Here is a 13,779-nt window from a genome sequence, read left to right as displayed (position 1 = left end):
CGGCAAATTTTAATTCATAGGGGTTTCATATCAAAAGAAGAAAATAAAGAAAAAAAGGCCAGCTATCTGACAAAAAAAAATTAAAGTTGATTAAAAGCTGGAGAAAGTAACCCTTAAACGCTGCAGATGGGAAAAATTAGCTTACAATTAGAAGCGCAGTTATCAACCTTCACTGAATGCGCGAACAACTGAACGTACAAGATGCGTTACATAATGTACAACATTGACGCATTTTTATTTCAAGTGGAAGAAATAAACTTATAGCAAGTTTTCATCGATACTTCAGTTAAAATCATACATTATAAACATTGCACACATATTTTAAAATCATAAACATAATCAGTTTCAGTAATGCCGCTCCGCGGCGGAGAAATTCATCATCACCATACGAAACTTGTTGAAACGTTTCCATTTGCATTACTTGCCTGCCGTCTACTCTACATTCCCCTCGATATTTTAACAACCGCGTTTGAGTATAAACACAGAAACATACTTATAGCTGATGTTTGCATTAATTGCAGAGCGAAAACATGACGAGGAAAATTAGGCGTCTAAGTCAGTGTCAGGCTTGCCATGTCGGAATAAAACGCAATACTTAAAAATAAATTAAGAGTCTATTCATGCATAATGTCAGTTACATTACGATTACCAACAACGGTGTAATGTAACACGATTATATGGACTGCATTTTGCAATTTGGAACTATAAATTCTGGCCCGGTTTAAAAACAACGTATGTGCCATTAGTTTCCTTATGCACATACGTGTTTCTTCAAATGAGACAGAATTTATAGCTCCAAATTGCAAAATGCAGTCCATATGATTATGAGTAATTTTCTTGCAGACCGAGTTGCAATAATTTTTGACAGCGAGGCGTCATTTAACTAAAAGAGTTGCTAGCACCGAGAGGATCCTGACAAACATTAGAGTTGCTAAACAAGGGCTATAGTGGGAACATTTTGCGGGGGGGGGGGGGGGGGGTGCAAAAGGACACCTCGTAAGTCAAGGGACCTTAAAAAATGGGTAGGATTCCGCAGATCTATAGAGAAGCTCGGGGGATTTCTCGAGCTTTAAAGGGGATCTGGGGGGCCTCCCCCGCAAGATTTTGAAAAATAGAGTCGTCTCAGGAGCAATTCTGAGCTGTTCTTGCTATCAAATTACACAACACCCGATCTTATGTAAGTTCAGCTCATGCTATAATGATTTCTAAACAACGGAAACGCCTTCCGAATTGAGAACTAGGAGGGCAGGGAAGGGAGTAAATTTTTTAGTATCAAAATTCTCAGATTTGAAAGTCTAGAAAACCAATGATATTAATAACGAAAACCCCAAAAAACTACCCTCTGTCAAATCGACAGCCGATCTATGTTTGTTTAGATTCCTAAGCTTAAAAGTCATGTTCAAATTGAGGATGTCCTTCCTTGAAGAGCTTGATCCATATAAACTTTACTCTTAAAATAATTATTCCCACCAATTAAGTTCAAACTTCATACTGAACTAAGTGAGTTCCAAACGCAAGAAACCTCGCAAAGAGTCTAGTTTCATGATGCAATTTCGCAGAACTAAGTTTGAAATGAAATTCCTGATTCACATTAAACCATTGACAGAACAAAGGCGCAGACACCGATGACACGAAATACTTCATAGTAATCTAGAATACTTTGAGCGTAAGAAGACGCGTGACCAAAAGTTAAAGGCGGCTGAAACTAAAAGCGGCTAGCAAGTCGAAAAATCACCAAGAATTGTCCCGTTCTAAAATAAAAGTATTAAAGGGAGAAAATGCTGATTTTCTTAAATTTGTGACTCATTTTTCCTTGATAAAAGGATGGACTTAGCCATTTTACTAATATTTCCAGGGGCAAAATGCTGATTTTCCTTAATTTGTGACTGGTGTTTCCTTGATAAAAGGATGGACTTAAGTCATTTTACTAATATTTCCATCCTAAATCATGAATTGGGTTTAAGGCAATAAAACGACAGCTGATCGAAATCAGAACCATCCGAGTGATCAAAGATACCTAGAAGCTTTTCTCTTCTCATTTTTTTTTAAAAAAACAAAATGAAACTTTCCGATCCCTCCTACACAGGCGACCTTGAATGATACTACTTGGGATTTATTCCGGCTTCTTTGAGCCTCAAGATGTTTAAGTTCAATGTTTTTAAGTTTGACAATGTTCCGCTTATCTATGCTTTCCTTAAACTCATATATTGAAGTCCTTATAGTGAACGTCCATTAAGCATCAGGACGCAAATCGGTGTGATACGACAACTCCTCAACAAATTTTCCAGTCTTTGGGAGCGTTTATACATTTCGTAACGCTATGGGGGGGGGGGATCAGTGCCAGCGTTACGTAACCCTCTCAGTTGGTTAAAAACACAGAGAATTCGAAATGTATCATTCTCCATTCTTCACGGTACTGGAACGGTCTTCACGGTTTATCTTTACAAAAAATTCAAGAATGCAGCTATATATTCAACTATCTCCCACAATTTTTGGGATATTAAAGGGATGTTAAAGAGTTACGTAATGATTAAGCGGGTCCGTGGTTGCGTTATAAATCATTACAGGGGGAAGGGGGAGGGACAAAATGCCGGAAAAAAGCGTTACGTAACTTACGGACGCTCCCTGAACTACGACTCAAGATCATCGGTGAAGTTTCAAGTGAGCTATGATCTCTCAAATCAATTTAAACTGGTTAATTGAGTTAATTTGCTTTTAAAAGGGAAGAATTCCCGCATTTAAGTTGGAAATATGTTACCTACATGAGCTACTAACTTCATTATTACTATAAGTTCATGTAAATGTTTTTATCGCACTATTAAATTAGCAAACATTAAAATGACAAAATCAAACTTGTCTATATATTGATTCAAACTAGCAGGTACGCGTGTTCAGGAAATGCGTAGTGCTCAGAGACTCTTCGGTGGACAGTGCAAGAAGCAAAAAAAAAGTATGAACTGAAATTCTAACAAGGTCGTCATTGGTCAATATCCAGAAAAATGGCGAACCCAATAAAATGTCTTGAACTTGAATCTATGATAATGAATCTATTTACGAGGGTGGCAGACGACTCAAAAATTTGAAAAAACTTAAAAATTCTCGTAGAATGAAAAATAATTGTGATGATTTAGAGGAGCGATACTTCAGTCACCTCATTCATTCTCGACGACTTGTTAGATGGATATCACGAGAGTATGCGGCTTGAAAGATGGGTTGCATTTAAAAACTATGACATTCATTTTTAATTAAGCCGCTTCTTTGTTTTTAGCGACCAATATTTCCCGAGGAAATCAAGTGCCGGGAATGGAAAATAAGTAGCGGGAAAGATCTAGCAAACGTTTCCGGAACGTTCACAGTAGCCTGGAGAATTTGCACGAAAAAATTTTGTTGCTTCAACTGAGAGTGCTTAATGAGCGAAGCTCATAGTAATTTTAATCATTTATTATTATATGGGAAATTGTGAAAACGAGATTTAGAAGTGAAAAATTTAACGCTTGGTGTCGATGCCAGGCGGCAATTCCCATCAAAACACAATAATTTTAGCAGATGGGCCATCTGATAGTCATATCTCACCCAAAAACTGTTCAATTTAAGAACCAAGGGTATTCTCGTGCTTAGTTCGGTCAGTAGGTTCCTCTTTCGTGTGAAATTTATCAAATTTTTGATACCTGCAAATTCTCCACTACCGGTAAGATAAAAGAAGGTCGAGTCTCAGAGTAAGGAAAGCAGGGCTGCCAAAACACGAGATGGGACCCGGGACAAATTGAAGTGACGGGCAACTTGGGTGGGGGCAACCACCGCCTAGCAAAGGGAAGGTCCGGGAGGCTCCCCCGGTGAATTTTTGAAATTGAAGGTAAAATAGATGCATTTTTTAACTTACTCGATGTAAATTATTTCAAACCTTTTCGATAGCTCTAATTGCTGAATATGGCTTCCAAGAATTAAGAGAATAGATGCATCAGAGGGGCTCGTAAGACTGCAAGTGAGGACCCAAACTTGGTTAGTACGCAAAAATTGTGCTTACTCAAAAGGTCCAGAGACGGATGAACAAATTGCTCCGGTACCTTACCTCACAATTTTGAGCCACTTCGACCCCGGGCCCCAAGATTAGAAGACCAGTTTGCCCACCTCCCCCCCCTCCCCCTTCTGGGCGGCCCTGATTAAGACTCAGTAAAGTAATAGTAGTAGATGCTGCAGTGGAAGTAGTAGTAGTAATAGTAGCAGTAATAAAAAAATTGTATACATAATTATGTAAAAATCAATCTCTAAATAAGGAGACAAATTCAATAAAATGTTTTAAAAAACCATTTTTCCCATGAGCTGCATCCAACTTACGACTCATTTGAACCGATTATTTTCCAAATCACGTAAATAATTCATATTAAATAATTTAAAACAAAATACAAATGGAAGAATCAATATTAACTCTACTTCAAAGATGAGAAAAATGATTGACACAAAATAAAAGTGTAGAGAAAAAGGAAGTCGTAAGGACGTTATTAAATCTATTCCACATTCAAAAGTAGAGAATTTCTCTCGAGCATTGATAGACTTTTTGTTAATGACCTTTGACGAAGGGGTTGTTTTTTCTTCGTTCTCTCTGATGTTATCAATTATGTCCGATTTCAAAATAGCCTTCTACAGGAACACTCATTTTTTGGAATTCGAGGATTGTCAAGAAAGCGAATAAAACAGTTTTCTTGTTTTTCTTGCATTCGCTATTTTGGCGCTAACGTAATTTGGAAAATAATCGGTTCATTGCATCTCGCGTTCAGAAGTACAAATTCGAGAAACTGCAAACCTACGTTTACCGCGTGACGCAGTGAGTCGTCACTTTTTTTCTTTAGGAAACAGGTGTGACATCTTAAACCACGAGACACAAAGTCGGATGCAGAGTTATTATGAAAGTATAATTTGGTGCCTTAGTAAAGGGTGAGAGGTGCATTCGGCCCCAGAAAAGTTCCGTTGGGTCCGGATTCCGTTCCGGATCGTCCGGAACGAAAACCGAACCGTCGTGCAAATCACAGCAATGACAGCCCAACCCGACGACCGCAGGCCAGCGTCGGCGGGAGTTCGAACGCAGACTTTGCCTCACGACAGCAGGTCTGCCCGCCCAAGGTGGATGGTATAAAAAATGAAAACGGCCTCCCAGCTCACCATCATGAAAAGCGCTCGTTGCATCAACAGGTTACGAGCACACTCCCGCCAAAATGAAGTCATCGCTGACCACACAATAATGGGAGTTTCTGATCGTAACCTGATGATGCGACGAGAGCTGGGTGAGGCCTCGCGGTTTGTCAGACCGTCAGATGAACAGTATAGGTCGAGCGATCTCTCGAAAGCTTTTTCCGGGGAAAAAGCGATCGACAAAAAGTTCGACCGACTGCCCATCCGACCGTCCAACAAACCACAAGCACTCACCGTTTGTTTGACCATCAAATGGACAGTAGGTCGAACGGTCTCTCGAAAGCTTTTTCCGGGGAAAAAGCTTTCGACAAATCGTTCGACCGACTCTCCAACCGACCGTCAAACAAACCACATGCACTCACCGTTTGTCAGACCGTCAGATGAACAGTATAGGTCAAACGATCTCTCGAAAGCTTTTTCCGGGGAAAAAAGCGATCGACAAATCGTTCGACCGACTGCTCACCCGACCGTCAAACAAACCACATGCACTCACCGTTTGTTAGACCGTCAGATGAACAGTATAGGTCGAGCGATCTCTCGAAAGCTTTTTCCGGGGAAAAAGCGATCGACAAACCGTTCGACCGACTGCCCACCCGACCGTCCAACAAACCACAAGCACTCACCCTTAGTACCGGTTTCCCACCACCCACCTTCGAAGACATCCACGCGGGAGGGATCAACATTCACCCATTGTTGATTTCCATAAAGTAATCTGATTGTACGAAAAATTTCGTGAGAAACACAATGGGGCCACTTGTTTTCTCTGAAATCAATTCCCAAGCCTAAAAAAGCTCTCCGAGTCGAGTCCGTGATGGAGAGGATACCCCGCGCAACCATGAGAGTCCACCTCCATATGCAGTCAAATTATCAATGCAAAAATAGGGAGCAAATGCATAAGCAGGATTGCCGTGGTTCCAATTTTGAGTCTCCAAACAAAGTTCAACTCTGCTAATGTATGTGCTCCCTTATTTTTGCATAGAAAAGGCAGGATGTAGAGGCTGATTCTCAACGTTGCGTGGGATATCCCCTCCATCACGGCCTTAACTTCCAAGGCTTTTTTTGAGCTCGTGAATCGATTTCAGAGAAAACCAGTGGCATTATTGTGATTCTCACAAAATTTGAAGTAGGTAGATAACAAAAATTATTCGACGGACGCCATTTCTTGTGTCAGAGCGGTGTGCGATAGATCGCATCGATTCGTTCCATAATGTCAGCTACTTGTCAGATTTTCCGAATTTTGAGATCGCACCTCTGAGTTGTCATGAGACTGAAGAATTCACGTACCAAATTTGACAAATAAATTCAACTTGATGAAGGCGTGATTTTCATAGAAGAAAAATATCGCATTCGATACTGATATCGGAACTGCACTCGAAAGCGATATTTTTCCTCTAAAAATACCACATCTTTATCAAGTTGAATTTTTTGTCAAATTTGGTACATGAATTCCTCAGTCTCACGACAACAGCGGAGCGATCTCAAAATTCGAAAAAATGACAAGTAGCTGAAATTATGGAACGAATCGATGCGATATATCGCACGTCGCCCTGACACACAATATGGCGTCCGTCAAATCACCTGAAATCGCAAAACGCTTACACATGCAAGAACTTAAAATTAATTAGGTAATTCAAAGGTTATTTTTAGTAAAACAGTTACAACACTAAAGATGATATAAGAAAAGAAAAGAACAGGAGAGGAAAGAAACAGAGTCAAGAACGATTTAGTTTTTTGCGATGCCAATTGCCATGCATTAGTGAGTAAAGTGAATAGGAAAAGTTAAAAATGACAACACTGAAAAGATAAAGTCAAATCGTGCTCCAATCTGCCTGTAGAAGCAAGGAAAAGGACGAGGGGCGAGGGGAAGGGGGAGGGGGGAGAGAGAGGGACTGAGAAGCGTCGAACACTTCTTATCTGACTCTTTGGAGACTAGAAGAAAGGTTGAGCTGGGGAAAACCTCGGCAAACGATGAACGAAAGATTCGATAAGGTAAGGTGTGGGGTCGCCAGTCTGGAGCCACTGGCTGAAATCTGCGAAGCCTGAAAGAATTCCGAGAAATTTTTGTCTGTGTGCGTGCCTCTGCGTCCGGTCCGGGCGGACGCAGGTCTGAGCTGATTGTGAGGGGAGAGGGTTTACCTCGCTTCCCTTCACCTTGACAAAATCACTTTCGCACTCGAACCTAACGAAAATCCTCTTTCTACTGAATTGTAAGATTGGAAAAGCAATAATCTGATGGAGTAACATTTCCTAGGGCCTTATCTCCTAGGGCATGGACGAATCGATGGTGTAAATCCGCAACTACGTTTCTCGTTTGCGGTGTTTGAAAATCTCCGCTCCTATTTGATTTTTTTAAAGAATAACAAATCATCATTGTTGAAATATAGAATTTTTCTCGCACATACAAAAAAATCACGGCTGTTTTTAAGATTTGCCGTAGAGTAGTTCTCCATGTAAAAAATAAATTACGACAGGAGGTCTGTCACGTCGCAAACAGAGATACTTGGTTGCGAACTTACACCGTCGAAATTTACTGACAAAAATTAATTTTCCTTGCTACAGCAAATTATAATTATTCAAACGGGCGGGGCAAGGGGTGACCTCTATCGACCTTAGAATCATCAATTATAACATGATTTAAAAGTTACTTTAACTCACACTTTCTAGGGAGTCATTTGGGCTGGGGCAAATGAGTAAAAAGACCCCTCCCCTTTAAAGAGCAATTTTAAGAATTTGAGATATTTTCCGGAGATTTTTCTTGGCGCCAAATTTCGCCACCTCCGAACAACCTGCCCCCCCCCCCTCCCCTAAGGATTTAGTTGAAATGCCAAAGAAAATAAAGACTCACTTAGTCACACTTTAGTCTCAACTTTCGGTAGAAATGTATTCAGAAATTTTCAGGAAAGATAAATATGAATATTGGTGTGTACCTAGATCAAAGTTCGAAGGGGGGGGGGGTGCTTTTCAGGGAGCTCAAGTACCTAGTTTCAGCACAACGGGAAGTTTCGGAGGGCCTGCTCCGGGATGTCTAGGAATTTAGGAAATTTTGAGGCTTCTCTCACACACCAAAAGCCGTAAGCATAATTAAGGTTCTTGCGACATTGGAGGGGCACAGTTGTTCGCTTTTTCCCTCCGTCGCCCCCCCCCCCCTTCATCTATCCTCTCACTCTCTTCAGTTTCACCTGCTGATGGGCCTAGTCGACAACAGAGGACTCTCACATGAGAAAATTTAAAAATAAAAAATAGGTAATAAAAAATCTAAGGATAAACTCTACCAATACTCATGGAACCATCTCAAGATTTTTCCTGTCTCTATATGCGATGAAATGAGAAGATATGTAGGGCCACTTAAATAAAGCTACTTGCAACTGTGCAGATTATCTGATAATATCTGATATCTGATTATCTGTAATCTGAGGAGACTGAACACGATATTATTTTCATTAAAAGTACCTAGAAAATCTACTTTGAAACTTCCCAGATTAAAAGATGTTTTGAATCCGCGGAAACCATTTACAGGCATGAGGTGGCAAAAGAGGGGGGGGGGGGAGGGGAGGTTGAAAATCAAGAATTGGGTGCATGTGAAAATTATCAGACTCCAGTCTCAAAAAAGGCTATTGCTGACTAAGATTATGCTGTAGTAAAACTTAACTAATTCAGAATTAATTCAGAGAATGAATCAGATTGATATATAGTTATGCTATACCTGAGTACATATTTTAGAAACGTGTTGGAAAAATGATCATGATAATAGTAAATCGCCGACTAGTCCGAAAATTAGAGGCATCAAGTTCTTTAGAGTGGAATAATTTCCGTTAAATAATGTGAAAAGAAGATTGAAAAAACCCAAAATTTCCACTTGTAAAATTAGAAAGTTAACAGACCTCGACTCAAAGCAGTTTAATCAGAAGTCTGGAACCCTCTCATTCTCGTGAATACATACCTACAATTCGCTCGGTGGCGTTGGAATTTTCGACTAATATCAGATCAGAACAATAATCTGTTGAGCTAATGAATGTGCAAGAAGAGGTGCTAAAATAAGACGAGAAAATTCGGAGGACAGATCTTCGTAGATACCTACTTATTTGAATTTCGTTCAAGTCAAACAACTAAAAATGATTTTCTCAGTAGGTAATTACGATGCCTGCACGTACAAGATAATTATCTGCAGGCCTAGAAAAATGGAATACCAACAGTTGCTTCCGGATTAGAAGCACCTAGCTAAGGAACATAACATCAAGAGTTACCTATGAACTTGCTTTTAGCATTAACAGAAAATAATTTGAACTTTAAAAATGGAGCAAAATAGACGTAAAGAAGACAGGACGGAAATGGATAGGTGAAGGAAGACGAGAAAGAGGTGAGTAAAATATGAGCAACACACATATTTTGAAATCATGACACCAAATCTGAGCAGAATCTAGGTAAGTAATGTGCTAAATAGTTCTGACCTGAATCCAGACCAACGCCAAGACATACACACATCAAAGGAAGCTATGACCAGGTACCAGACTCCTTCTAAATGGTATGGAACAATTACTTAAATTAATCGTGGTGAGTAGATTGAGGAGACGCCGAAACACTTCAAACGCGAGGCCGATACTAGAAGTCCAGGAAATACCGCGAACACACACATAGAAATACGCGAACACGAGGGACAAACATTACTCCCGAATCACCGCCCCTGCTCAACAGCACAGCTAAACAGAAAATCCCGCGCGAAATGAGTGGTTCAAGCACCGAAAATGAAGAAAATCCCGCGCGAATATGTTCATAGGAAATGGAGGGGTTTCAGTGGTGTGGCGTAAATGATCGATTATCGATATTTCCCCCGAATCTGTGGTAAAGAATCGATTATTAAGCGAACACCCTGTCAATCGATCCTTTTAAATAGGTTTAAGTAAATGACAGATCAATCGATATATCGCAAAGCACGCCGCGCAAAATGTCTTTGACTCCACGCCGCACTGAGGGGTTCATTTAGGAGCACCGGAAATTGAAGAAAATCTCGCGCATATATGTTCAGAACTTCAGAAAGAAGTGGTGAAATCCACGAGGGCACACCGAAACATCGGAAACTACGAAAATCGATGCAAATTTCAATGTACCGGATGTATCAAATACAGACTGCTGAAAATTCAGTTCACTCAAACGCCAGGCACGAATCACTAAAAATTTCGAGAAAAAACTCACAATGGCGGCAATCATCCAATTCAATGACACATTGATTGACACGTTTTCATGTACATTGCTGAGGAGTTATCGCGAAACACACGGGGCACCGAGCCACGCACGGCGAAAATAAATGCCGAAGACGACGAAACGAAATTAAAATACGAAAATCTATGGAAATTTTAGGCACCAGTTGCCTTCAATTCACTCCAACACCGGGCACAAGTTGGTAACTTTCGAGAGGATGAAGGTCTCAATTCAAGCGAAGAACTTATTCGCACGATCGTTTCCACACACGCACACCGAAGAGTTCTCGCAAACAAACGGGAAAGTAACGAGATGCGATGTAAGAGTTCGAAAGTCTTAAAACCTTTCATGAGGGAAAAATCACTTGCAGCCACGAGGACCTCACTCCGACCGGGCGCGAGACGTTAGGACCGACTCGAGCGAACACCGACAGACCGACAGAAAGTGCCGACCGACGGCCGAAACTTGATGAATCTGCATGGCACGATCGGCTTGGAGTGGGGCGGAGCGGAGTCGACTTCTCCCGATCACTGATTGTGATTGGCTCCCGCGAGGGTCGCACCTGCAGACTGAATCCTGTCCGTACGTCTCCGTCGGTTTCCGTTTTTCCTCCTTTCCTTCGAGATTATCAGCGCGTGCCGCCCGAATTCAGACAGAGAGACGACAGGATGTCTGTAAATCTACCTTGATGTCTGTTACCCTTTCCCCAGATAGCAAGAACCCTGTTCGCATTCACTTTTCACTGCACGCCGCCCGATAGTGTGAGCAAAAGCATGAACATCCGGTGGAGGAAATCTTCTGAATTCGATCCGCTTATCTAGAATTTGACGGCAGGTTTTCTGCTGGAGGTCATCTTTAGAAGTTATCTGCTCTATTTTGCCACAAGAACATGAGGATGTAGGATGCACTAATATCAATTGCGCTATTAATTTACAAAACATGCAAGTCAATATGGCTGTTCATAGTCGGAAAAATTCATAGTAATACTAGTACCATAGCTATTTTAAAATATTTTATATTTTGAAAATACTAAGTAAAAATGCCTCTGATTTTTCTGTGAGCCTCTCGATGGGGGGGGGGGGGGGGGATGCACAAAAACTCATATAAAAACTAATGGCTGGTTTTCTCATAGAAAAATAAATTGTGAGCTGAGCACAACAACGTTGCAATCAGAGATAAATATACGCATTTTTTTCTCTTTTTCCTCTTTACTTCAACCAATTGTATATTTGAACTGCGTTTTGCGATTAGGAAGAAGTTGAAGGGGGATGGGGGGGGGGGGGGGCTTCTGGCTTAATGCACATAGGTCTGCTTGGCAGAAATACGTCCAATACAGGATCGATCGACTATCGAATCGTTCTCTCAAAGGAAGGACCACCTTATTTGAATGAACCAGCTAATTCAAATCATAATAGTTGAAGTTCGATGGGAACTCGATTTCGACAAGTTTGGCGTTGCTCTCTATGTTGCCTGATAAAAAATTTAATTTGGAAAGAAGGGTTGCATATTTTTCCTTGATATTTTCAGATAATTTAGATTAAAGTGCGAACAAAATTTGCTGGAAAATTAGAAGAAAAATATTTAAAATTTACGGATAAATTTGAATTTTCACAAAGAGATTTGGCGACGCTTAAAGGGTTACACGGCGTTTTTCCTAGCCACGGCAAAAAAGTCAGTCAGCACGGAACTTCAGTTGAATTTCAGATGCACAACATTTGCATGGTAGAGGCAAAACTTTGGAGGAACCGTGAAACAGGATCGACGTTGTGCACAATAAGCAGCAACGTAGCCATACAGAAATTATTAATTGAGAAGGAGGTTTGAGCAAGCATTGCAGCCAGATAGTGCTAAAAAATCAGGATTTTCCCCAATTTAAATCCATTCAAAATATCCAAATTTGTCTTCCAGAATATGGCAACCTTAAGGGAGAGGAGGTGACAATATGCTCTGAATTCCAAGTGCGGGGGATAGGGTCCACGGGTCCACCTTACCTTGCCCTTACTTTGAAACATTAGGTACTCGCAGCATTTTTTGAATTTTCTTGGAATAATTTTAAAACGCTTTATACGACTTGATAATAGGAAAATTAGCTTTATAAATTCCCATGGGTGTGAATATTTGATTTGATACTGGCATTTTGAAGATCTTGCTTGGCTGTGTTTAATTATGTCTTTACATATTAAGGAGGTATCTAATCCAAATTTTATTGGTGCGGAAAGTATAGGTGCGTAACTTTTAATTAAAAAGATAAAACAAGTTATTAAAGGTTAAAAGGTAATAAAGGTAAAATGTTACAGGGTAATAAAGGTTAAAGGTATTAAGATTTTAAAGGTTATTTCGACTGGAAAGTCCGGATCTCCTCTCTGGATATTGCACGATCGTTTACAAAGTATTGTTAGGGCTTTCTGTCTTTCGATATGATTTTTTTTTAATTTCCAAAACATATGAACAAGGATACTTTCACGTAAATATCTCGAAAATATTTAGAGGACATTTCTGTTTACAATTTTGAAAATTCCGCTCAAAAATTATAAATATATTTCCATAATTTCTTTAATTTTTTTAATTTTCTCCATAAATTATTTTGGCAACCGGTCAAGTTTGAGGTTTTGTAAAAGAATATGTGCTAAGAAGACCACCGAATCAACGTTCCAACTACGTACGTACATTTTCAAAATATTATGTTCTCACTGATTTTTTGAGTGAACACACAAGCTGTTTCCTACAACATGGCAACCCTGGCGCTTCTGACGTCGGGCGCCGCCGCGCGCCGTCTGCCCGACATACGAGACGTCGCGGCGCGATAGACGGATCACGGTCACGATGCAACGACGACGCCAGCTGACGTCGACCGCGGGGGAAAGGGGATTCCGTTTATCAATGACGTGCTAGTGCTGGTAGACAACATGACAGTTCAGCTGGACATGATGGTGGCAATTAGGTGGGAGCAACGTCTTGTTGATGACGTCATATCGACGGTGAAACTACGAAACCACGTATCTCGTTTGCGGTGTTTAAAAATCTACGCTCGCATTTTATTTTTTTGAAGTAGACCAAATCAATATCATTCCTTGAAATTTTCACAGAATTTTCTCCGCGTGAAGAGGAAAAATCACAGAAATTTTCAAGACTGGACGTTAAGTAGTTTTTCATTTAAAAAATAAAGTATGACAGGAAGTCTGCGACGTCGCAAACCGAGATACGTGGTTTGGTAGTTTCACCATCGTATGCGTCCGTTGGTAACTCTCTTAAATATTTACCAGCGACCAATCTAGCGTGCTGCTTAATTCCGATCAACGAAAGTTAGAGGACCAAATGCTGATACTACTAGGCCCGGATTTACTTACATTTGGACTGCGTTTAGCAGAAAGGAACCAAGCCACATTGGCTATGGCC

General features: G+C 40.5%; 1 protein-coding gene across 1 annotated transcript in view; it reads right to left on the bottom strand.

The window, feature by feature from the left end:
- Nucleotides 1-13,779, bottom strand: part of trp (transient receptor potential) — a 61,262-nt gene that overhangs the window by 13,050 nt on the left and 34,433 nt on the right. The window lies entirely within an intron of this gene.

This window comes from Bemisia tabaci, chromosome 3 (genome assembly GCF_918797505.1).
Source record: "Bemisia tabaci chromosome 3, PGI_BMITA_v3".
NCBI lineage: Eukaryota > Metazoa > Arthropoda > Insecta > Hemiptera > Aleyrodidae > Bemisia > Bemisia tabaci.
Note: the sequence above shows the minus strand (reverse complement) of the source record. Positions and strands in the feature narration are given on the sequence as shown.